This window comes from Palaemon carinicauda, chromosome 15 (genome assembly GCF_036898095.1).
Source record: "Palaemon carinicauda isolate YSFRI2023 chromosome 15, ASM3689809v2, whole genome shotgun sequence".
Classification (NCBI taxonomy): Eukaryota; Metazoa; Arthropoda; class Malacostraca; order Decapoda; family Palaemonidae; genus Palaemon; species Palaemon carinicauda.
Window position 1 is genome coordinate 130,120,286 of NC_090739.1, and position 22,898 is coordinate 130,143,183.

Below are 22,898 nucleotides of genomic sequence, written 5' to 3' on the forward strand. Positions count from 1 at the left end.
CATGACTTATACTCGGCGGTTACCAAATAATTTATCTACCTACTTCATAAAAATTCCCTATTTACTTCTTTTGGTCTGATCTGTGACAAAAGATACTCCTGAGATCAGATCGTAAAGCCCCTAACAAGTGGTTTTCGTACTGTATTCAATTTTTTTTTCCTATTTTCTGTATTGTTAGTTCTGGTAGTCATTATAATCTACAATCAGAACTTTTTACTGTCATTTGACATTCTCTTAGCCAGTCTCTTACCTCCACAACTAATATACAAGCTCAACCCATTTAATACTAACTCCTCCTCTGAGTCCATCACACATTTGAAATAATTAATTTTTGGTAGGCATTGAAGAAAGATATTCTTATTAACATCATCCCAGTAAGTTACCATTTCCCAATTGAAGAAAATAAGGTGTCACTGGTGTATTGTTAGCTACTTTGACCGGCTTTTCTGCCGTTAAATGTTGAAAATTATTATTTGATCCAACACAGAATACTTACCTCGAACTACTTTCTTAGGAGTATCTGGGATCTCCTCACAACCGACCAGAGTTTTGTGTAGTTTACCCCTAGTCCCGTTTTCTATGAGGGGTAACCTCAGGTGGAGTGGAACGTGCCCTGAGGCTATCCCCCAGGTCAGAGAGCATGCTTGCTCAGGTCTCGATCTCCAGTAAGTTCTCTGGTCGCGCCGTGATAACATCTCGGCGCTCTCTCTTACCCAGTGCGACCCTGTGTCCCCGACCCCCCTTTTTGTGTCTTTCGAGGTCCCCACGTGGACTTATTATTATTTTTTCAATATTAATCTTACCCGATAATCATGTAGCTGTCAACTCTGTTGCCGACAGAAATCTACGGTCGGGATACGCCAGCGATCGCTATACAGGTGGGGGTGAACACCACAGCGCCATCTGTGGTCAGGTACTCCAGTACTTCTTGTCAACACCACCTCAATTTTTCCTCTGTCGTGCCTCCGGCTAGACCTACATGGATACGCTGTTGATTCTGGAGTTATTGCTCACGATTTGGTGATGTATTTGCTCTAGAGTTTAGCCTTCGCTATTCAGGAAGCTATATCATTAGCTTAGCAAGTTTTTGTAATTAATTTGATTTAATTTTTGATTTAATTTTGGTACGAAGAGAGTATGAACTCTCTTTCACTTTTAAATGGCCGACCCTTCCCTTAGACGGAAGTGTTGGTGTCGAAGAGAGTATAGACTCTCTTAATTTTGCTTAACAAAGTTATAGATTTATTTTATATCTCTCCGCCTTTTATAGGCCTCTTTGATTAACTTCCTTTTATTATAAACTTATTAAGATTAATTTTTATATTTGTTTATATTCGACCTTTCCTAATAGTAGGCGGTCTTTTCTTGGAACCGAAGTTAATTAACATTGAGCCCGTCATTTCGTTTTTACCTGTTAACATATTATGCTATTTTAATGTTTTTGAAAGAATTTCTTTGATAGTCTTGTACTGTTTTCAAAGTTGAACTAACGTTTTGTTTTGTCTCTGCAGTTGTTGACGTTCAGAACGTTCAACTTGCGCTCTATCGTTACGATAGAGAGAGAGTCTATCACGGTATCACGTTGCAGTAAGAGTAAACCGATTCTAGCGTTTTGTTCATTCTTTCTTAGCTTAAATGGTTTTAATTCTAATAAAGGAACTTTTTATTTGGGAAACCTTTCAGTTTTTTTCCTTTAACAATAATATGTTTTAACGATATATATAATTGGGCTCTTCTCTCAGGTGCTAAGTCAAGAGAGAGAGAGAGAGAGAGATAGAGACGGAGGGAGAGAGAGGAGGATAAACGTTTCGTTCAAGCGGGTAACGTTGTTATCGTTTTTGCTCTTCTCCCTAGTCTCTTTAGGGGAAGAAGGTAAACGTTTCTAGAGTTTTATTCTTGTTCTCAGACTTTATGCGGTGAGAGATTTTAAACGTAGTTTATTTGATCTAGTGTTTAGTCTCTTTTCCAGCCACTGAATTATTTATCTTTCATTATGTTTTTCTGTTACATTGTAATACTGTTTTCGCAATTACTAACTTTTAATAAAGGATAGAATTGCGTGTTTCAGGTACAAACCACTTAAAGTTTCGAGTTCAGTGAAATAAGTGCAAACAGAAAATCAAAAGTGATAAAGTGATAAGCGCAAAGTGTTACAGTGTTGCGTTCGAGGGTTCGTCTGTTCGTGCCAGTTGTTCGCCTAGTCTGGGACCTCTTACAAGCTCCCAAGCCCAGGGGAGAAGTAATGTCGAAGGACTTATGGGTTCAGCAGGCCTTGATCGACGAACAGACGTTTCCCTCCGTGGTTTCGGGTGTAACCAACTCACGTAGCCGACGTGATCACCCCACCCACACAAAGACGAGAGAGCCCATTTATTCCTCGTCTGCGGAAGAGGTTTCTTGCAGAAACCATGGACCAAATCTTGCAGCTTTTAAGTGCAAGTCGGTCCCTTCCGCGCAAGTCCAACTCCTAGGTGGTGCCATTAGCACTGGGTCAGTTCGGACTTGCTGCAGTACGACAACTGCACACCTCCCAGAGAGGCAAGGTGGTATCGCAACAGACAGTAACTCCGTCTGTTGCCGCACCAGCTGTTTTAGACCCTCAGTTTCAACGGACAGTAGCTCCGTTTGTTGTTGTCTTTCTTAAACTCTAGTGGTCTATGCTGCTGACAATGCAGTCTCAGCTTGCGGTGTTGATGCAGGAGTTTCAGGCAGAGAAGGTTAACACACCTCCTCCTGCGAGCGCTCCTCCACCTCTACGCAGTCCAGCCTGCCAGACGTATGATGTTGAGGTTCCTCAAGCTACCTCCATGCGTGAGCTGCCGCATTGGGAGTTGCCAGATACCAGCTCTGTGCAGCAACCTCCACTTTCCTTGAGGCAGGAGCCTCTTGCCACGCGGCAACCTCCTCAACACTTGAGGCAGGAGCCTTATGCTTTGCAGCAACCTCCTCTACCCTTGAGGTAGGAGCCTCATGCGTTGCGACTACCTCCTCCATCCTCGAGGCAGCAACCTCTTGCGGTGCGACAACCTCCACCATCCTCGAGGCAGCAACCTCAACTCCACCTCTGCGCAGTCCACCCTGCCAGACGTATGATGTTGAGGTTCCTCAACCTACCTCCACGCGTGAGCTGCCGCATTGGGAGTTGCCAGATACCAGCGCTATGCAGCAACCTCTTGCGTTGCGGCAACCTCCACCATCCTTGAGGCAACAACCTCAACTCTTGCGGCAGCCACCTCCACTCTTGAGGCAAGAACCTCAACTCTTGAGGAACCTCATGCTATGAGGCAGCCGCCTCAACACATGCAGCAACCGCATTCTTCACAGCATGAGCCTCTCTCTGCGCAGCTACCTCCTCAACCCTTGAGGCAGACGCAACTCTTGAGGCAGGAACCTCACAGGAGCCTCATGCTATGCGGCATCCTCCTCAAACCATGAGGCAGGAGCCTCATGCTATGGGGCATCCTCCTCAACCCATGAGGCAGGAGCCTCATGCTATGCGACATCCTCCTCTACCCATGAGGCAGCCTCATGCTTATGAGGAGCCTCATGCTATGCGGCATCCTCCTCAAACCATGAGGCAGGAGCCTCATGCTATGCGGCAACCGCCTCAACCCATGAGGCAGGAGCCTCATACTATGCGGCATCCTCCTCAACGCATGCGGCATAAGCCTCATCCCTTGCAGCTTGAGCCTCATCCCATGCAGCATGAGTCTCATACCATGCAGCATGAGCCTCATCCCATGCAGCATGAGCCTCATCCCATGCAGCATAAGCCGCACGCCATGCAACATGCTCTGCTTACCTTACAGCATGCTCTACATACAGCATGTTCTGCATACCTTACCGCATGCTTCTCAGTCACACATCTTTGGTTGTTGCCAACTCACTAGACTGTCAAGCAGTTTCATAACGTTGCCTTCTAGTCTGCTGCTTTTGCACCAGTGAAACCCTCACTGAGAGAACTTAGCTTTTCTCGGATATGGTTCCTGTAGATGAGAAAGTGCTATTCTCCCTCCTTCTGATTTTCCCTTGAGGACTCTGTCATTTGGAGAGGAGCCTTTAGCTGCTTAGCCTCCTATGGACTTTTATTTAAGCATAGCATGCTTCCAGGGAGGGTAATGGTTCCACTTCAGTCGCTAACCCCGTCTGTTACCACACCTGCTCCCATAGACCTTGAGCTGTGTTGCAAGACATGTAGTCCAAGCTTAGTCCTTGTTAGAGGATTTTTTGTTTACGGAGTCAGTGTGTCACTGGGAAGACGTTCAACAACCAGCAGAAGTGTCTTGTTGTGACGCAGTGCGGCAACCTCAGCAACCCGATAAGGAGTTGTCTGTACGACCCAGACAGTCTAGACAGCTTCGGGTTGTCACTGTACTTCCTCGCTTCCCCATGGTTGACAGTTCACAGACTGTGCAGCAGTACCATGATCTTGTGTCCGGCTCCGTCAGACGACTAGCTTTTAAGAGCTCCCACAAGTCGTCGCTGTCTGGAGATTCTCAGATGGACTATGGATCTGACCAAGGAACTGGGCCTCCTGGTCAATTTTGAGGAGTCCCAGCTCGTCCCATCCCAGACCATTGTCTACCTGGGTATGGATCTTCAGAGTCGAGCTTTTCGGGCTTTTCCGTCGGCCCCAAAGATATACTAAGCCCTAGATTGCATCCAGAGCATGCTGAGAAGGAACCGATGCTCAGTCAGGTAGTGGATGAGTCTAACAGGGACACTTTCATCGCTGGCCCTGTTCATCGAGTTAGGGAGACCCCACCTCCCCCCCTTCAGTATCATCTAGCGGCTCACTGGATAAAGGACATGACGCTAGAGACGATCTCAGTTCCTGTTTCCGAAGAGAGGAGGTCTACTCTCACGTGGTGAAAGAACAGCTTTCTTCTCAAGGAAGTCTACCTTTGGCTGTTCAGAAACCCGACCGCCGTCTCTTCTCTGACGCATCAGACACGGGCTGGGGTGCGACTTTGGACGGACAGGAATGCTCGGGAACATGGAATCAGGAGCTAAGGACACTTCACATCTATTGCAAGGAGCTGTTGGCGGTTCATCTGGCCTTGATAAACTTCAAGTCCCTCCAGCTTAACAAGGTGGTGGAGGTGGACTCTGACAACACCACAGCCTTGGCTTACATCTCCAAGCAGGGAGGGACTCATTCGTGGAAGTTGTTCTAGATCGCAAGGGACCTCCTCATCTGGTTAAAAGATCGAAAGCTCACGCTGGTAACGAGGTTCATTCAGGGCGATATGAATGTCATGGCAGATCGCCTTAGCCGGAAGGGTCAGGTCATCCCCACAGAGTGGACCCTTCACAAGAATGTTTGCAGCAGACTTTGGGCCCTGTGGGGTCAGCCAACCATAGATCTGTTCGCTACCTCGATAACCTAGAGGCTCCCGTTGTATTGTTCTCCGATTCCAGACCCAGCAGCAGTTCACGTGGATGCTTTTCTGCTGGATTGGTCCCATCTCGACCTGTATGCATTCCCGCCGTTCAAGATTGTCAACAGGGTACTTCAGAAGTTCGCCTCTCGCAAAGGGACACGGCTGACGTTGGTTGGCTCCGCTCTGGCCCGCGAGAGAATGGTTCATAGAGGTACTGCAATGGCTGGTCGACATTCCCAGGACTCTTCCTCTAGGAGTGGACCTTCTACGTCTACCTCACGTAAAGAAGGTACATCCAAACCTCCACGCTCTTCGTCTGACTGCCTTCAGACTTTCGAAAGACTCTCAAGAGCTAGGGGCTTTTCGAAGGAGGCAGCCAGAGCGATTGCCAGAGCAAGGAGGACATCCACTCTCAGAGTCTATCAGTCTAAAGGGGAAGTCTTCCGAAGCTGGTACAAGGCCAATGCAGTTTCCTCATCCAGTACCACTGTAACCCAGATTGCTGACTTCCTGTTACATCTAAGGAACGTAAGATCCCTTTCAGCTCCTACGATTAAGGGTTACAGAAGTATGTTGGCAGCGGTTTTCCGCCACAGAGGCTTGGATCTTTCCACCAACAAAGATCTACAGGACCTCCTTAGGTCTTTTAAGACCTCAAAGGAACGTCGGTTGTCCACTCCAGGCTGGAATCTAGACGTGGTCCTAAGGTTCCTTATGTCATCAAGATTTGAACCTCTCCAATCAGCCTCTTTTAAGGACCTCACATTAAAAACTCTTTTCCTCGTGTGCTTGACAACAGCTAAAAGAGTAAGTGAGATCCACGCCTTCAGCAGGAACATAGTTTTCACATCTGAAACGGCTACATGTTCCTTGCAGCTCGGTTTTTTGCTAAAACGAGCTTCCTTCACGTCCTTGGCCTAAGTCGTTCGAGATCCCAAGCCTGTCCAACTTGGTGGGGGACGAACTGGAGAGAGTACTTTGCCCAGTTAGAGCTCTTAGGTACTATCTAAAAAGGTCATAACCTTTACGAGGACAATCAGAAGCCTTATGGTGTGCTATCAAGAAGCCTTCTCTTCCAAGGTCTAAGAACTCAGTTTCTTACCTATTCAGGCTCCTGATTAGGGAAGCACATTCTCATCTGAAGGAAGAAGACCTTGCTTTGCTGAAGGTAAGGACACATGAAGTGAGAGCTGTGGCTATTTCAGTGGCCCTCAAACAGAACCGTTCTCTGCAGTGTTATGGATGCAACCTATTGGAGAAGCAAGTCAGTGTTCGCATCATTCTATCTCAAAGATGTCCAGTCTCTTTACGAGAACTGCTACACCCTGGGACCATTCGTAGCAACGAATGCAGTAGTAGGCGGGGGCTCAGCCACTACATTCCCATAATCCCATAACCTTTTTAACCTTTCTCTTGAATACTTTTTATGGGTTGTACGGTCGGCTAAGAAGCCTTCCACATCCTTGTTGATTTGGCGGGTGGTCAATTCTTTCTTGAGAAGCGCCGAGGTTAAAGGTTGTGATGAGGTCCTTTAGTATGGGTTGCAGCCCTTTATACTTCAGCACCTAAGAGTCGTTCAGCATCCAAAGAGGACCGCTACGCTCAGTAAGAAAGACGTACTTAATAAAGGCAGAGTAATGGTTCAAGTCGTCTTCCTTACCAGGTACTTATTTATTTTATGTTATTTTTTAATAACTAATAAAATAAAATACGGGATACTTAGCTTCTTTGTTAACATGTATGCTGGTCTCCACCCACCACCCTGGGTGTGAATCAGCTACATGATTATCGGGTAAGATTAATATTGAAAAATGTTATTTTCATTAGTAAAATAAATTTTTGAATATACTTACCCGATAATCATGATTTAATTGACCCACCCTTCCTCCCCATAGAGAACCAGTGGACCGAGGAAAAAATTGAGGTGGTGTTGACAAGAAGTACTGGAGTACCTGACCACAGATGGCGCTGTGGTGTTCACCCCCACCTGTATAGCGATCGCTGGCGTATCCCGACCGTAGATTTCTGTCGGCAACAGAGTTGACAGCTACATGATTATCGGGTAAGTATATTCAAAAATTTATTTTACTAATGAAAATAACATATTATTATTACTATCCTAGCTACAGATGCTTTAGCCCAGGGGCTCCAATAAGGAAGGATAGCCCAGTGAGGAAATGAAATAAGGAATTAAATAGCTGAAGAGAACAAATTAACAATAAATCATCCTTCCTCCCCTTATCCTCTGTGTTCGTCATGTAGGGGCAGCTTATGTTCTCCTACAAACACGTGTCCGGAGTGCGAGTCCTGGAACGTAGTGCAGTGGGTGTGCTTCGGCACCAAGAAGAAGAATGCATCCAATAGGTCTCATAGGAAGACGAGCCTCTCCTCGCTGCTTACTTCTCCCGATGCCTCGTCGAATGGAGCTTCTTTATACAGCCATCTTCCCCTACCCAGAGTAGAGGACGAGGTAAGTCAGTTGTGGGGGAAGTGCCCATTGCTCTTCCCCAGGAGTCTGAGTGGGTGCGGTATAGCACCAAGAAGAAGTAGGCGACGAAGAGGTCGCCTAAGAAGACTAGCGCCCCTTCCCCCCTTGCTTCGCCGGGCGTCTCGTCTGACAGAGCTTCCCTACCCCCTCCCCTACCCAGAGTAGGGGACGAGGTAAGTCCGTTGTGGGGAAGAGGGCCGAGGCCCTTCCCCAAGAGTCTGATCTTCAGGATAGTGGGGTTGTGGCGTCGTTCCAGACGAGTGAGGGGCGGGAGTGTGTTGGGAGACGGAGTCCTGGTGCAAGCAGGCCACGTCTCCTCTGATGACCCCATGTGGGGTAAAAATGTCCCTAATTCTTCTACAGCCTCTTTGGCGTGTTTTTCAGTCACTTCTGCACCCGAGGACGTCGCCGAGAAGGAGCCTCCCAAGTCTGAGTTGCAGTGTTCCCCGGACCGGCAGTCCAGAGATTTCTCGCCACGAAGGCCATCCTCCAGACGCAGATATGACCCTCGCAGGGAGAAATGCGAGAAGGCCGCTTCAGGCAGGCGTAAGGCCGCGAAGCTTCCGGTTCACCCCGCCCAGCGGGGGGAACCGTGCTTCCTTACGGGCAGCCTGGCCGAATCAGCACAGCTGGTTCGGCCCTCGGACTTAAAGGAACGGTTCCCTCCGTCGGGTCAGCCCACGGGATCCGCGTCCTCGTCCCCCAGAGAGAATACACGAACGGTAGTCCTCTCCGGCACGGCGATGCCAGTTCTGACCCCCGAACCTGGTGCGGAGGCTCCCGCCGGGGAAGACCGGTACCACCGCAGGGGAGTGCCTGTTATTCCAGAACCGAAGCGCCCGGTGGGAGTGCCCGGTGACCCGGCTCCTTGGGATCAGGCCGTAGGTTCTGCGGACGGTAGAGAAGGTTCGTTCGTTCCGACGGTGATGCCCGCCCTTCGACGTGAACCCCGACAACCCTACAGCAGGCTCTGGCAGACCGGCATAAGTTCTCCAAAGGCCACCTAGCTCGGCACGAGCGCAGTGGACCCAGGACGGAGGCCCCCGTTCCGACGGTGATGCCAGTCGACAGGCGTAAGTCCGCGAAGGGTCCGGCTCCATCCGCCCAGCGGAGAGAGTCGCCCCTTCGGTCTGGCAGTCGAGTCCTGACCTCCAAAGGCCACCTAGCTCGGCACGAGCGCTGTGGACCCAGGACAGAGGCCCCCGTTCCGACAGGCATAAGCCCGCGAAGGTTCCGAGTTCTCCCGCCCAGCGGAGAGAGTCGCCTCTTCGGACTGGCAGCCTTGTCCCGGCCTCCGGTCCTTCGATGGCCGGCCCTAAATGGAGGAATCAACCAGCCAGCACGGGGAAGCCCGTGGCTCCATGGATATCCGCAGGAGCTCCATCCTTCCAGCGGAGGTAGCCGCTGGATCGACCCGGCAGCATGGCTTCCATACCCGGTACCACGACTGCTCCATTCAAGATTCTTGGTCAACCGCTGGTAGGCCAGGGTACTCACACCCCACGGATTCCCCGGGAGGGGGTAGACCCATGATCCAAGCATTGGAGGTGGCCACTGACACACCCATGATGGCTCCCTCCGCCCCGGCGGCTCCATCCGTGATAGAGCCAGCCATGCCATCGTCCTGGTCAGCCCCATCGAAGCATTGGAGGTGGCCGCTGACACTCCCATGACGGCTACCTCCGTCCTGGCGGCTCCATCCGTGATGGAGCCAGCCGTGCCATCGTCCCGGCCAGCCCCATCCAAGCATCGGAGGAGGCCGTTGACATGGCAGGGTACTTAAACCCTACAGGTCTCCCCGGGAAGGGGTAGACCCATGACGGGTACCTCCGTCCCAGAGGCTTCATCCATGATGGAGATAGCCGCTCCATCGTCCCGGCCAGTCCCATCCAAGCATTGGAGGTGGCCGCTGACGCACCCATGACGGATACCTCCGTTCCGGCGGCTCCATCTGTGATGGGGCCAGCCGTGCCATTGTCCCGGCCAGCCCCATCCAAGCATCAGAAGAGGCCTCTGACATGGCAGGGTGCTTAAACCCCACGGATTTCCCCGGGAGGGGGTAGGCCCATGACGGCTCCATCCGTGACGAAGGCAGAGTGGTTTTTCCCCGAGCGGGTCGAACGGGGCTATTGCCTCTCCAGTGCCTGTCTCGGTGGCCGCTGGAGAGGGAGCCCCGCACCTTTGCCCAGTGCCTCTTCAGCCTGTCGGATATAGAAGTTGGCACACGTAATCTTTCCCTTGCCTTGCTGGTTCGGCCCTCGGACTTAAAGGAACGGTTCCCTCCGTCGGGTCAGCCCACGGGATCCGCGTCCTCGTCCCCCAGAGAGAATACACGAACGGTAGTCCTCGCCGGCACGGCGATGCCAGTTCTGACCCCCGTAGGGGAGCTTCGACTCCTCAGTTAACCTTCATACCCTCCTACTCAGACTCCAGGAGAGGGCGTTCAGGCCGCGGCTCTCGAAGGAGTTAGTAGGGGAGGCCCCCCCTTCTCCTGCTGGCGCCTCAGGTGGGGGGATGCTTCAAACGGTATTGGCAAGCATGGCGGGACCACGGAGCGGATCCGGGGACCGTAGCAGTACTAAAGGAGGGGTACAAGCTTCCCCTCCTAGCGGACCTCCACCTCGGATCCCAGATCAACAGGCGGAGTGGTTGGCATCCAGAGTAGCAGTATTGCAGGAAGAAGGCTCGGCAATGCTGGCGAAAGGGGCAGTAGAACCAGTCGAGAACCGAGTCCAGGGTTCTACAACAGCCTCTTCCTGGGGGAAAAGGCGACAGAGTTCTGGAGACCTTTCAGCCCTCAACAATTCGTGTACAACACCGGCTTCAAGATGGACACTCCGAAGTCGGTCCTAGCGACCTTGAAGGAGGAGGACGGCTGAGGTCCATAGGCCTCAAAGCCGTCTACTTCCAGGTCCCTGTTCATCCCTCCAACAGGAGGTTCCTAAGGGTAAATTGGAGTACCAAAACATGGCAGTTCAAAACCCTATGCTTCAGACTGTCGACAGTCCTCAGGGCTTCACGAAGGTCTTCTCAACAGTTTCAGGCTGGGCGTACGAACAGGACGTCCGCCAGATTCGGTACTTAGGTGACTGGTTGTTGCTTTCATTCCCAGAGGAAATACTGAGGGAGCAAGACGAGAAGCTCCTGCAGTTCTACAACGTCTTGAGTATCATCATCAACCTGGAGAAGTCCCGGCTGATTTCCTCCACCAGGATGACCTACCTAGGGTTGGTTCTAGACTCCTGGATGGCGGGGGCCTTCCTCTCCGCGGAGAAACTGGACACCCTGAAACAGATACTCTGGCCCTTCCTGTCGGGCCAACCCAGGAGAGCCAAGGTCTGGCAAAGACTGAGAGGACTCCCCGCGCTAGATAGTCCTGGTGTCCCCAGAGACGAAGGAGGTCCTGCGGTGGTAGCAATCGGAACGAACACCCTCAAGGGAATGCCCTTTTCTGCCTACCCTCCGGAGATGCTCCTGTTCACTGGCGTATCCAAGGAGAGATGGGGTGCTCATCTTCTCGAAAAAATGGGAAAGGTAAATGGGAAGTCGAGGAGACGAACCTGCACATATACGTGCTGGAGATGAGGATCGTCCATCTACCCCAGGGAAGCCCCGGGTATCCGGGGTGCGACAACGCCACGGTGGTGGCCTACGTGAAAGAGCAAGGAGGACTAAAGTCGAAGGAACGGTGCAATCTCACGATGGAGTTCCTAGGATGGGCTGAAGTGGAACAAATTAAATTTTTCAGCCAGGTTCTCTCCGAGGAAGAGGAACGTCCTGGCCGGTGGCCTCTACTGGAAGGGTCGAGTGGTAGGGCCCGAGTGGTCCCTACACCCAGAAGTGGTCAAAACCCTCTCCCTGAAGTGGGGCTCGCCGGTGTTCGACCTCTTCTCCACGAGACTAAACGCACAGCTCCCCGTGTTCTGTTTTCCTGTGCCAGATCCAGCGGCAGCGTTCGAGGATGCCTTCCAATGAGACGGACGTCCAACCTGTGGGTGACTTTGGTAGCGCCCTGGTGGCCAGAGAGGGAGTGGTTCGCGGATCTAAAGGAACTGGCATGCCTTACACCTGGGACATTTCCAGACAGACCAGACCTTCTCCGGCAGCTTCACTTCTAGAGGTTCCACGAAAACCCTTGGTCCCTCCTTCACGTGTGGAGGTTATCGAGCGTCTCCTGAAAAGGAAGGATTTCCGTCGAGGCCGGCATCAAGGATGGCAGGGTACCTTAAGCGTTCGTCAGTCGAGGTGTACCTAGCGTACTGGGCTACCTTTTCTAAGGGGTGCTCCTCGAAGAACATCAGGCCATTAGGGGCCTCCATTCACGAGATAGCAGACTTCCTGGTCTATCTCAGGGACGAAGTGGGCATGTCCATCCCAAGTCTTCCTCCTGAAGGACATAGGCCTGGGTTCCTCCAGGTAGATCTCGACGCTCTTCAGGAGCTTCGAGCAGTCGTTTTTCCCTCATGCCGTTTGAGTGCCCCAGGGGGATATGGCTAGGGTACTTGAAGTTGATTTTGGAACCTCCCTTCGAGCCTCTAAAAGACATTCTAGACAAGGAGCTCACCCTCAAGGCAGTCTTTCGTTTAGCTCTGGCATCAGCAAAGAGTAGGTGAGATTCCTGGCCTGTCGTACGAGATCTCACACTCGAAGGGTTGGCGAGATTCTACTTTCAGATTCTTACCCTCCTTCGTAGCCAAGACTCAGAATCCAGTTGTTTGGGACCCCAAAATGGAATTGTTCCCAGTGCCAGCTATCCCTCGCTCGGACAACCCGAGGGACTTGCAGTATGGCAGTATTTAGAAAGGACAGCTAGACTTCATCCCGAGATCAAGAGTCTGTTCATTTTCCTCGGGACTGTGAAGGAGCCAGTCTCCAAGAACACTTTCTTCTTCTGGATAAGGCAAGTGATCGTCAGGCCCTACAGTAGTGCAGGGGTCCCCTTTCCAAGAAAGCCCAGACCCCACAGCATTAGGAGTCTAAATGCTTCTTTGGCATTTGAGAAGAACATGGCAGTGGGCCAAAGCCTGCGGGCAGGTACTTGGTCTAACCAGTCGACCTTTACGGCTCACTGCTTGAAGGACTACTCGAGAAAGTCCCTGGGCGGTTTCTTGCGCGGTCCCGTCATTTCTGCGCTCCAAATGGTTTAAGGGCGTAGCCCCAGTGGTAACTGCGTGTAGCGAGTCCAAGAGACACAGGTTCCTTCCTGAGCCCTTGTACTTCCTTCCCCTATTTCCTTACCGGAAATGGCTTGGGTAGCCCCCTGAAACTGCCATGGGATACACTATCATTGGAAGGACATGTCTCCTAGGATTCTTGCAGAAGTGAGTTATATAGACACTAAGATGGTTTTTTGCGTAGTTTTCCCTTGTTCTCGTGTTTTCTTTGAGGTCAGCAGAACCTAATCTCCTACCTAGGTTCCTCTTCTATTCTCGTCACGGTCTCTAGGTCCTGAAGGACACTCCCACCTCCTAAGGTATAAGTCTCCTAAGAAAGTAGTACGAGGTAAGTATTCTGTGTTGGAACAAATCACAAATTATAAGTAATTTGTATTTTTCCTAACAATACTTACCTCGAACTACTTTCGGGTAATGGCCCGCCCATCCTACCCCGAGTGCCTTGCTGGACTTCATAGATACCTAAGCTATCAAGAACTTACTGGAGATCGAGACCTGAGCAAGCATGCTCTCTGACCTGGGGATAGCCTCAGGGCACGTTCCACTCCACCTGAGGTTACCCCTCATAGAAAACGGGACTAGGGGTAAACTACACAAAACTCTGGTCGGTTGGGAGGAGATCCCAGATACTCCTAAGAAAGTAGTTCGAGGTAAGTATTGTTAGGAAAAATACAAATTACTTAAAATTTGTGATTTTTCAAGTTTCTTAAACAATTTAAACTAGAAAATACATCAGAATAACCAATTTACAGGAGTGAAGCTAGTTGGGAAGTAAACACAGAGTTGACACTTAGCCTTAGTTTAAGCCTATGATAATGAAGATCTAAGGGGGATAGCAGTGATTCGTAGCTCCTCCTGGTAGTTAAATAGACGAAGACACGGCTCCTAAGTTAGGTTAGGTGGGAAACATTAGGTTAGGTGGTGTTCTTGTGTTTGTTTCTCTTTAAAATTTGGTTTGTTCCTTTACGAAATACAATCCTTTGACATTCATTAGGGCTGTGACTTCAGTGAAGCTGGAAACTGTTCGTTAAGCACAGCTAACTTTCAGGGTGCAAGGAACCCCCACCAACCTGACTGGTAGCGCTCACCTTTACTCTGACTTTGGCATCCAAAGGGTACAAACGTACTTTCCAGTGCTCTTCTTAGAAATTTCATTAAATATATGATAAGTTCATCTCTAGCTAAATACATAAATAGATATATTTTTCATTCTTGCTATCTTGTGTTTTCTCCATCTCTGACCATGGTTATTGTGGAAAACCACCCTTTTATGAGTTTTTAGACCCCCTTATATAAAGACAATTATGGGGACCCCAGTGGGAAACCGTGCTTTATTGGTTGGAGAAATGCCTAAAACGAGTGATTTGCTGCTATAATAATGGTCAGAAATGCAAAATAAACACAAGATAACCCAGTTGGGAAAATATATGGTTCATGTAATTATCTATGATTCACTAAACGTCCCTCGAATGGTTTTTGCTCCGATGTGGCCTGCTACGCAAGCAACATTAATATTACATCACAGCTCTTATGTTCTGGTAAGCGGTACATGTTGAGACGTGCTCGCAAGCCCCATGGGTCAGTATTTTGGAGATATATTTTAAACTTGATGGTTTTTGCTCTGCCGTGGCTCACTGCGCTTGCATAATTAACATACGTCACTGCTCCTATGTTTAAGCAAGCGTCACTTGTTAAGCAGTGCTCACAAACCCTGTAGGTCATTATTTCGAGTATATTTTTTTACTTTCACATGAGCAATAAAGCTATAAACTGAACGGAGAGCGTTTTCTTAAAAAAAAAAAATTAATGTTGTCGAACAATAGTCGGGAACTTGTGCTTAAATTTTTGGAAGCTCGTAATTGGTTAAAAAAAGACAGGTAATGATTTCATCATACAAAAAAACAGAACAGCTGGCAAAAGCAAATGCAAGCAATGCATGTGCAATAACTCCCCATCAGTCTCCCTTATTTAAAAATCGGAGTTATATTGAGAAATGGACTTCATATTTTAATCGACCGATACATAGGATATTATGCCCCAGCCCCCATTAAACAAATAGAGAAAAATGCAAAACTACCCCACACTCGTCCATTTCTGATAGCAAATTCCAGTTTTGCTAGTTATTTATTTATCATATATTAACCAAAATTTCTAATTGGTTCACATTTTCCTTCAGATTGTGTGATTTGGTTGCTGCTATATTATGTTGGCTCCATGGTCAAATATGCACTGGTGTCCCGGCAAGGGCTGTGCCAGTTACATGGAGCAAGTCTGAATCAACTTCAGCAGAGAAACTCTTGGAGGTTTTAGTTGCCGCTAGATCGTAGAAGTCTTCCTGCCTGCGGAGGAGAGTGGTAGAATAACACCCCTAGATGTGTCCGCTGTTTTTGTTGCTGACGAGCTACTGCTGCTTGCTGAGGGTCTGTCTGCTGCGAATTTCTCATTGTTCAAACACGGAGTACTTACCTTGAACTACTTTCTTAGGAGTATCTAGGATCTCCTCCCAACCGACCAGAATTTTGTGTAGTTTACCCTACTCCCGTTTTCTATGCGGGGTAATCTCTGGCGGAGTGATACGCACCCAGAGACGACCCGAGGTCAGAGAGCATGCTTGCTCAGGTCTCGATCTCCAGTAAGTTTCTGGTCGCGTCGCGGATAACATCCCGACGCTCTCTCTTACCCAGTGCGACCCTTTGTGTCTCACGCAGTTCCTTTGTGCTCTTCCTTATCCTTTTCCCTCTGTGTTCCTGTGTCTCGCGGTGTCTTACTAGTGCGTTATGGAGCATCCCCGTCGTTGCCTTGGGCCTATGGCAGGTAAATTGTGTGGCGCCTTCCTCTCTAAGCCTGAAGTTGACCCGCACTCCTTGTGTTCTTCGTGTAGGGGCAGTGTGTGTTCCCCTACAGCCACGTGTCCGGAGTGCGAGTCCTGGAACGAGGTGCAGTGGGTGCGCTACGGCACCAAGAAGAAGAAGACCTCTAGACGTTCACCTAGGAAACCGAGCGTCTCTTCTCCTCTCGCTTCGCCCGGTGTTTCTTCGGACAGTCTCTCTCTGCCGCCTTCCCCTACCCAGTGTAGAGGTCTAGGTAAGTCTGTTGCGGGGGAAGAGGCCTGTGGCCCTTCTCCAGGAGTCTGATTTACCTGACAGTGGGATTGTGTCTTCGATCCAGGCAAGTGGGGGCCTGAGGGAGGGACGGGAGTGTGTTCGGGGGACGGAGCCCTGGTGAAAGCAGGGCCCGTCTCGTCGGACGATCCTATGTGGGGTAAAACTGCTGCAGCCTCTTCTCCCGTCTCTTGGGTAGATTTTTCAGGTGCGTCAGCAGCCGAGGGTGCCGCCGAGAAGGAAGACTCGCTGCCGTCAGACCCCCTCGCATGGGCGCCTCCGAAGACGCCCTTCAGATCTCCCCTGAGGATGGAAGAGGAGTTTGAGACCTGGTTCCCCAGCGAGGAGCTCCCCCGCTCTCCTCCAGCGCCTTCAGCTCCGTTCCCATCCGTCTTCCTGGAGCCTTCATCGCCGACCGGACACCATGTGGACCCACCAACAGCGAGGCGCGACTCAGGCCCTTCAGCGAGGTCCTACAGGTCTTCGGGCTCCTCGGTCGAGGCTTACTCGTACTCATCGGAAGACGGAGCCCCGAGGGTCCATAGGAGACGGCGAGATAGGTCCCGCAGGAGACGGTCTCGCTCACGTTCCCGTTCCAGATCCCGCCACGTGGGTAGGTGCTCTAGATCCCCCAGGAGGAAGTATAGGAGAAGCGACTTGCCGGAAGAAGAATGGATGTGGGTCGCCATCCCCCGTAGCCAACTCCTGGGGGCTTCAGCAGTCCCGAGCACCTCGGGATGGCTCCCTAGGTCCCGCTCACCAGTAGGATTTGTCTCCAGCAGCAGGTATGATCGACGGAGGGAGTCGTCTCTTCAGGCCCCAATGGACAGGCATAAGTCCGCGAAGGTTCCGACTCCATCCGCCCAGTGGAGAGAGTCGCCCCTTCGGTCTGGCAGCCGCATCCCGGCCTCAAAATCTACGATGAATCGTCCGGAACGAGAGAGACTCCTTCCCTCGACGGGCAAGCCCGCAGACCCCTGGTCCGCCGGAAGAAGAGAAAAATCCAGGACGGAGGCCTCCGTCCCTGCGGCGATGCCCGTCCTACTCCCCGAAACGCAGAGACTGGACCACTCCAGGAAGATGCCTCCTCCCTGTGCGGCTCCCCCCGTCGGAGGTCCTCCGTCACGAGGACTGGAGCGCCCGACGGAGAATGTAGAGGACAGTATAGAAGGTTCGGCAGCGGAAGTTTCGGCCTACAGGAGGGTGATAGGCCTCATTAGGCGTCACCACAGGCTGGACGAACCTGAGCCCTCTACTGACGAAGGCTGGCTCTCGAGCCTCAGCAGGCTGGTGGATGCGCCTGTGTAACAGAGGCCCTCGCTAGCCCTCCCTTTGGCTAGGGATGTTAGGCTGGGTATGGCGCACGTTGACAAGATCGTGGCCAACCACGCGGAAGCTCCCAAGAGCCAGAGCACCTCCAAACTTCTCCAGGGCCTGACACAGAGCCGGTTCTACCTTCCCGAAGGACACCGCGCGGGTCCCTGTTTGGTGGAGCCAGGAGTCGCCATCCTTGGACAAGGAGTGGCAGAGGAGAGGGCTACCACTGCCCTGGTTTGTTTCTCCCCTGCAGAAACGCCCATGATGGAGGAGCTGGCCAAGGACCTGGTGCACGTGTCATCGTGGCTGGATTGGTGGGGTTCCAATCCTCGCACGACCTTGCAATCCCGGAGAATCCGGCCTTGCTGAAGGAGCTTATTAGCTCGGGAGGTAAGGCCCTGAAGTTCCTCTCCTACCAAACCATCGCCCAGGCCGCCAATTGGATACTGCGGAAGAGGGACACTGTGCTCAACAAGCTAGTCAGGAGTCTCCCTGACAGAGGAGCGAGGTCCCTGAGGAGCCTGCCACTGTGGGACGACTCAGTGTTCCCCCTGAAGGCGGTGGAGGAGACGGTAGAGAGGGTCAGGAAGCTAAAGGACGCGGGAGAACCCAGACCCCCTCCAGCGAGAAGACCTGCCCATAGAAGGACACCCTCCGACGTCTTTCTCCCTCCTCGCGCCTCACCTAGCCAGGCCAAAAGAGACGCCCCTACTACGTCCTGGCAGCAGCCTTCGCAGCCCTCCTGTAGAGGAACGCCGGCTGCGCAGTCAGCCTTCAGGCCTTCCTATTCGGCCGCCAGAAGAGGTCGTTCAGGCCGCGCCTCTCGAAGGAGATAGGGAGAGAGGACCCCTACTCCTGCCGAAGCCTTAGGTGGGGGGATGCCACAAACATTCTTGGCAAGCATGGCGAGACAACGGATCGGATCCGTGGACCGTAATAGTTCTGAAAAAAGGGTACAGGTTGCCCTTCCTGGTGGACCCCCCACCTCTGATACCAGATCTGCAGGCGGAAGACCCCTTGAGAAGGACGGCCCTACAAGAAGAGGCCTCTGTGATGCTGGCGAAAGGGGCAATAGAACCAGTCAAGAACCCGGGTCCAGGGTTCTACAGCAGACTCTTCCTGGTGGAGAAAGCGACAGGGGGCTGGAGACCAGTCATAGACCTCTTAGCCCTCAACAGGTTCGTGTGCAAGACCGACTTCAAGATGGACACTCCGAAGTCGGTCCTAGCGGCCTTGAGGGAGGGAGACTTCATGATGTCCATAGACCTCAAGGACGCATACTTCCAGATCCCTGTTCCCCTCTCCAGCAGGAAGTACCTAAGGGTAAAATGGGGTACCCAAACGTTGCAGTTCAAGACCCTCTGCTTCGGTCTGTCCACAGCCCCTCAGGTCTTCACGAGGGTCTTCGCAACAGTCTTGGCCTGGGCACACGAACATGGTATCCGCCTGATTCGGTACCTGGACGACTGGTTGTTGCTTTCAGCCTCGGGAAGTACTGAGGGAGCAAGGCGCGAAGCTCCTGCAGTTCTGCAACGTCCTGGGTATCATCATCAACCTGGAGAAGTCCCAACTGATACCCTCCACCAGGATGACCTACCTCGGGATGGTCCTGGACTCCTGGTTGGCGAGAGCCTTCCCTTCCGCGGAGAGACTGGACAACTTGGACCAGATCCTATGGCCCTTCCTGTCGGACCAGCCCAGGAGAGCCAAGGACTGCCAGAGACTGATAGGCCACCTCGTGTCTTTAGAGAAGTTAGTCCCACAGGGCAGACTCAAACTCAGGGGAGTACAATGGAACCTGAAGGAGACCTGGAACCAGAGAGACTCCCCGCACAAGGTGGTCCCGATGTCCCTGGAGACGAAGGAAGTCCTAGAGTGGTGGCATGACAGATCGAACACCCTCGAGGGAATGCCCTTCGCAGCCGACCCTCTGGAGATGCTCCTATTCATGGACGCATCCAAGGAGGGTTGGGGTGCTCATCTCCTCGACAGCACAGCAAGAGGAAGATGGTTAACCGAAGAGAAGAACCTGCACATAAATGTGCTAGAAATGGTGGCAGTGCGAAGAGCGTGCCTAGAGTTCGCTCATCGGCTCCGGGGAAACACTGTGGCACTGATGTGCGACAACGCCACGGTGGTGGCCTACATAAAGAAGCAAGGAGGACTGAAATCAAAGGAGCTGCGCGACCTCACGTTGGAGTTTCTGGAATGGGCCGAAATGGAGCAGATCAAGATCTCGGCCAGATTTATCCCAGGGAAGAGAAACGTCCTGGCCGACGGCCTCAGCAGAATGGGTCAAGTGGTAGGGTCTGAGTGGTCCTTGCACCCGGAAGTGGCCAAGACTCTCATTCAGAAGTGGGGCTCGCCAGTGATAGACCTCTTCGCCACCAGACTGAACGCACAGCTCCCCGTGTTTTGTTCTTCTGTGCCAGATCCGGGGGTGGCGTTCGAGGACGCCTTCCAACACCCTTGGGACAACCTCGATGTTTATGTCTTCCCTCCCTTCGGAATGCTCAGGCAAATCCTCAACAGGGTGAGGCGAGCGGACAACCTGTGAATGACTTTGGTAGCGCCCTGGTGGACGGAGAGAGAGTGGTTCGCGGATCTAAAGGAACTGGCGCGCCTTCCACCTTGGCCCCTTCCGGACAGACCAGACCTTCTCCGGCAACCGCACTTTCAAAGGTTCCACGAAAACTCTTGGTCCCTCTGCCTTCACGCATGGAGGTTATCGAGCGTCTCCTGAGGAAGGAAGGGTATTAGGCGAAGACGGCAACAAGGATGTCAGGGTACCTGAGATGTTCGTCAGCCGCAGTATACCAGGCAAAATGGGCTACCTTCACGAAGTGGTGCGTCTTGAAGAACATCAAGCCGTTGCAGGTCTCCATCCCGGAGATAGCTGACTTCCTAGTCTATCTCAGGGACGAGGTGAACATGTCCATCCCAGCCATTAAAGGAGTTCGGGCTGCCCTGGGACAAGTCTTCCTCTTGAAGGGCATCGACCTGGGTACCTCCAGACACATCTCGATGCTCATCAAGAGCTTCGAGCAATCATGCCCCCCTCAGGCCGTTAGGGTGCCACAGTGGGACGTGGCTAGAGTCCTGAAGATGCTGTCAGAACCTCCCTTCGAACCCCTAAAGGACATCTTGGACAGAGAGCTCACCCTCAAGACAGTTTTTCTGTTAGCGATGGCATCAGCAAAATGGGTAGGGGAGATTCATGGACTGTCGTACGAGGTGTCACACTCGAAGGGCTGGCGTGAAGCTACCTTCAGGTTCGTACCCTCCTTCGTGGCCAAGACCCCGAATCCAGCAGTCTGGGACCCCAAGTTTGAAGGATTCTCGGTGGCGGGAATCCTTCGTTTGGACAACCCGAGGGACTTGCTTCTGTGCCCGGTCAGAGCGGTACGGAAGTACTTAGAGGGGCAGCCAGACTTCGACCCGAAATCAAGAGTCTGTTCGTCTCCTCAAGATGAGTAAAGAAGCCAGTCTCCAAGGTTTCCTCTTCCTGGGAAGCCTAGACCCCACAACATCAGAGGGCTTAGTACTTCATTGGCCTTTGAGAAGAACATGGCAGTCGGCCAAATCCTGACGGCAGGTACATGGGCTAGTCAGTCAACCTTCACAGCTCACTACTTGAAGGAGTGTTCGAGGAGATCCTTGGACGGATTCTCTCTCGGTCCCGTCATTTCCGGGCTTCAAAAGATTTAAAGGTGTAGCCCCAGGGAAAACCACGGGCAGTAAGTCCAAGAGACACAGGTTCCTTCCTTACCCCCTCTTTTTCCCTATTACCTTCCCTGAAATGACCCTAAAATCCTTCAACTGCCATGGGATACATCGTCAGTGAATGAATACGTCTCCAAGGATTTTTACAGAGGTGAGTTACTTTGACACTAAAATAGTTTTTTGGGTAGTTTTACCTAGGTGGCCCTTGAAGGTCAGGACTCGGCTGCCAGACCGAAGGGGCGACTCTCTCCGCTGGGCGGATGGAGTCGGAACCTTCTCGGTCTTATGCCTGTCAACTGGAACCTGCCATGAGGAATCCCTCCGTCGGGTGCCGCTGCTGCCGGAGGAATATCTATCCGGGGAGGCCGTCCTCGGACGCCAACCTGAGGGGCCCGGCGATGCAGCTAGTTTCAGAAGTCTGTTTCGGTTAACCATCACCCATTTGTTGTTCTTGGAGGATCTTGGGCGCCGACTCTCGTGGCGCGACCTCGAGGGGGAGCGGGAACGCGACAACTTCCTGCGGGACTTCCCTTTTCGCCTCCTGAGGTTCCTCAGTGCCTCATCCTCCGAAGAGCAGGAAGGATCCTCCACCGATGAGACCGACGACTTATAGGCCCTCTTCGAAGACCTCGGCTCCCGCGCTGATGTAGGAGGATTCCTGCGACGCTCTTTGGACGACGACACCTGCAGAAAAACCTCTGGGAAGAAAACCGACGGCGCTGGAGGGGAGCGAGGAGGCTGTCCCGTGGGAGCCCAGGTCCCGAAGTCATCCTCCATCCTCATCGGGGACCTGAAGGGCATCTTAGGGGGAACCCAAGCAGTGGGGTCCGATGGCGGGGAATGCTCCTTCTCGATGTCGTCCTCGGCTGCTGAACCACCTGAAATGCACGCCCAAGAGGCTGGGGAGAAATTAGTAGCATTATTACCCCACATGGGGTCATCAGAGGAGACGTGACCAGCACGCACCAGGTCACCATCTCCCGAAAACACTCCCGCCCCTCCCTCAGGCCCCTCACTCGCCTGAAAAGACGCCACAACCCCATTGTCATGAAGATCAGACTCCTGGGGAAGGGCCGCGGGCCTCTTCCCCGCAACGGACTTATCTCGTCCCCTACTCTGGGTAGGGGAGGCTGGGAGAGAAGCTCGGACCGCCGAGGCGCTCGTCGAAGCAAGGGGGGAAGGGACGTTGGTCTTCTTAGGCTACTTCTTCGCCGCCTTCTTCTTCTTGGTGCTATACCACACCCACTGCACCTCGTTCCACGACTCGCACTCCGGACACGTGTCGGAAGGGGAACACACGCTGCCCCGGCACGATGAACACAAGGAGTGCGGGTCAACTTCTGGTTTCGAAAGGAACGCTCCACACGATTTGCCGGCCATAGGCCCAGGACAACGGCGAGGATGCTCCATGATAAAGGAGAAGCACTATGAGACACAAGCACGCACAGAGAAAGCACAAAGGGACCACGTGGGGAAGCACGTGGGACACAAAGGGTCGGGGACACACAAGTCACACTGGGATAAGGAGAGCGGCGAGATGAAATGGCGATGCGACCAGAGAACTTACTGGAGGTCGAGACCTGAGCAAGCATGTTCTCTGACCCGGGGTTAGCCTCAGGGCGCGTATCACTCCGCCTGAGGTCGCCCCTCATAGAAAATGGGTTTAAGGTAAACTACACAAAACTCTGGTCGGATGGGAGGCGATCCCAGA

General features: G+C 52.2%; 1 protein-coding gene across 2 annotated transcripts in view; it reads left to right on the forward strand.

The window, feature by feature from the left end:
• The window catches only part of LOC137654746 (uncharacterized), a 69,384-nt gene that overhangs the window by 925 nt on the left and 45,561 nt on the right, over positions 1-22,898 (forward strand). The gene's annotated exons all lie outside the window — the stretch shown is intronic.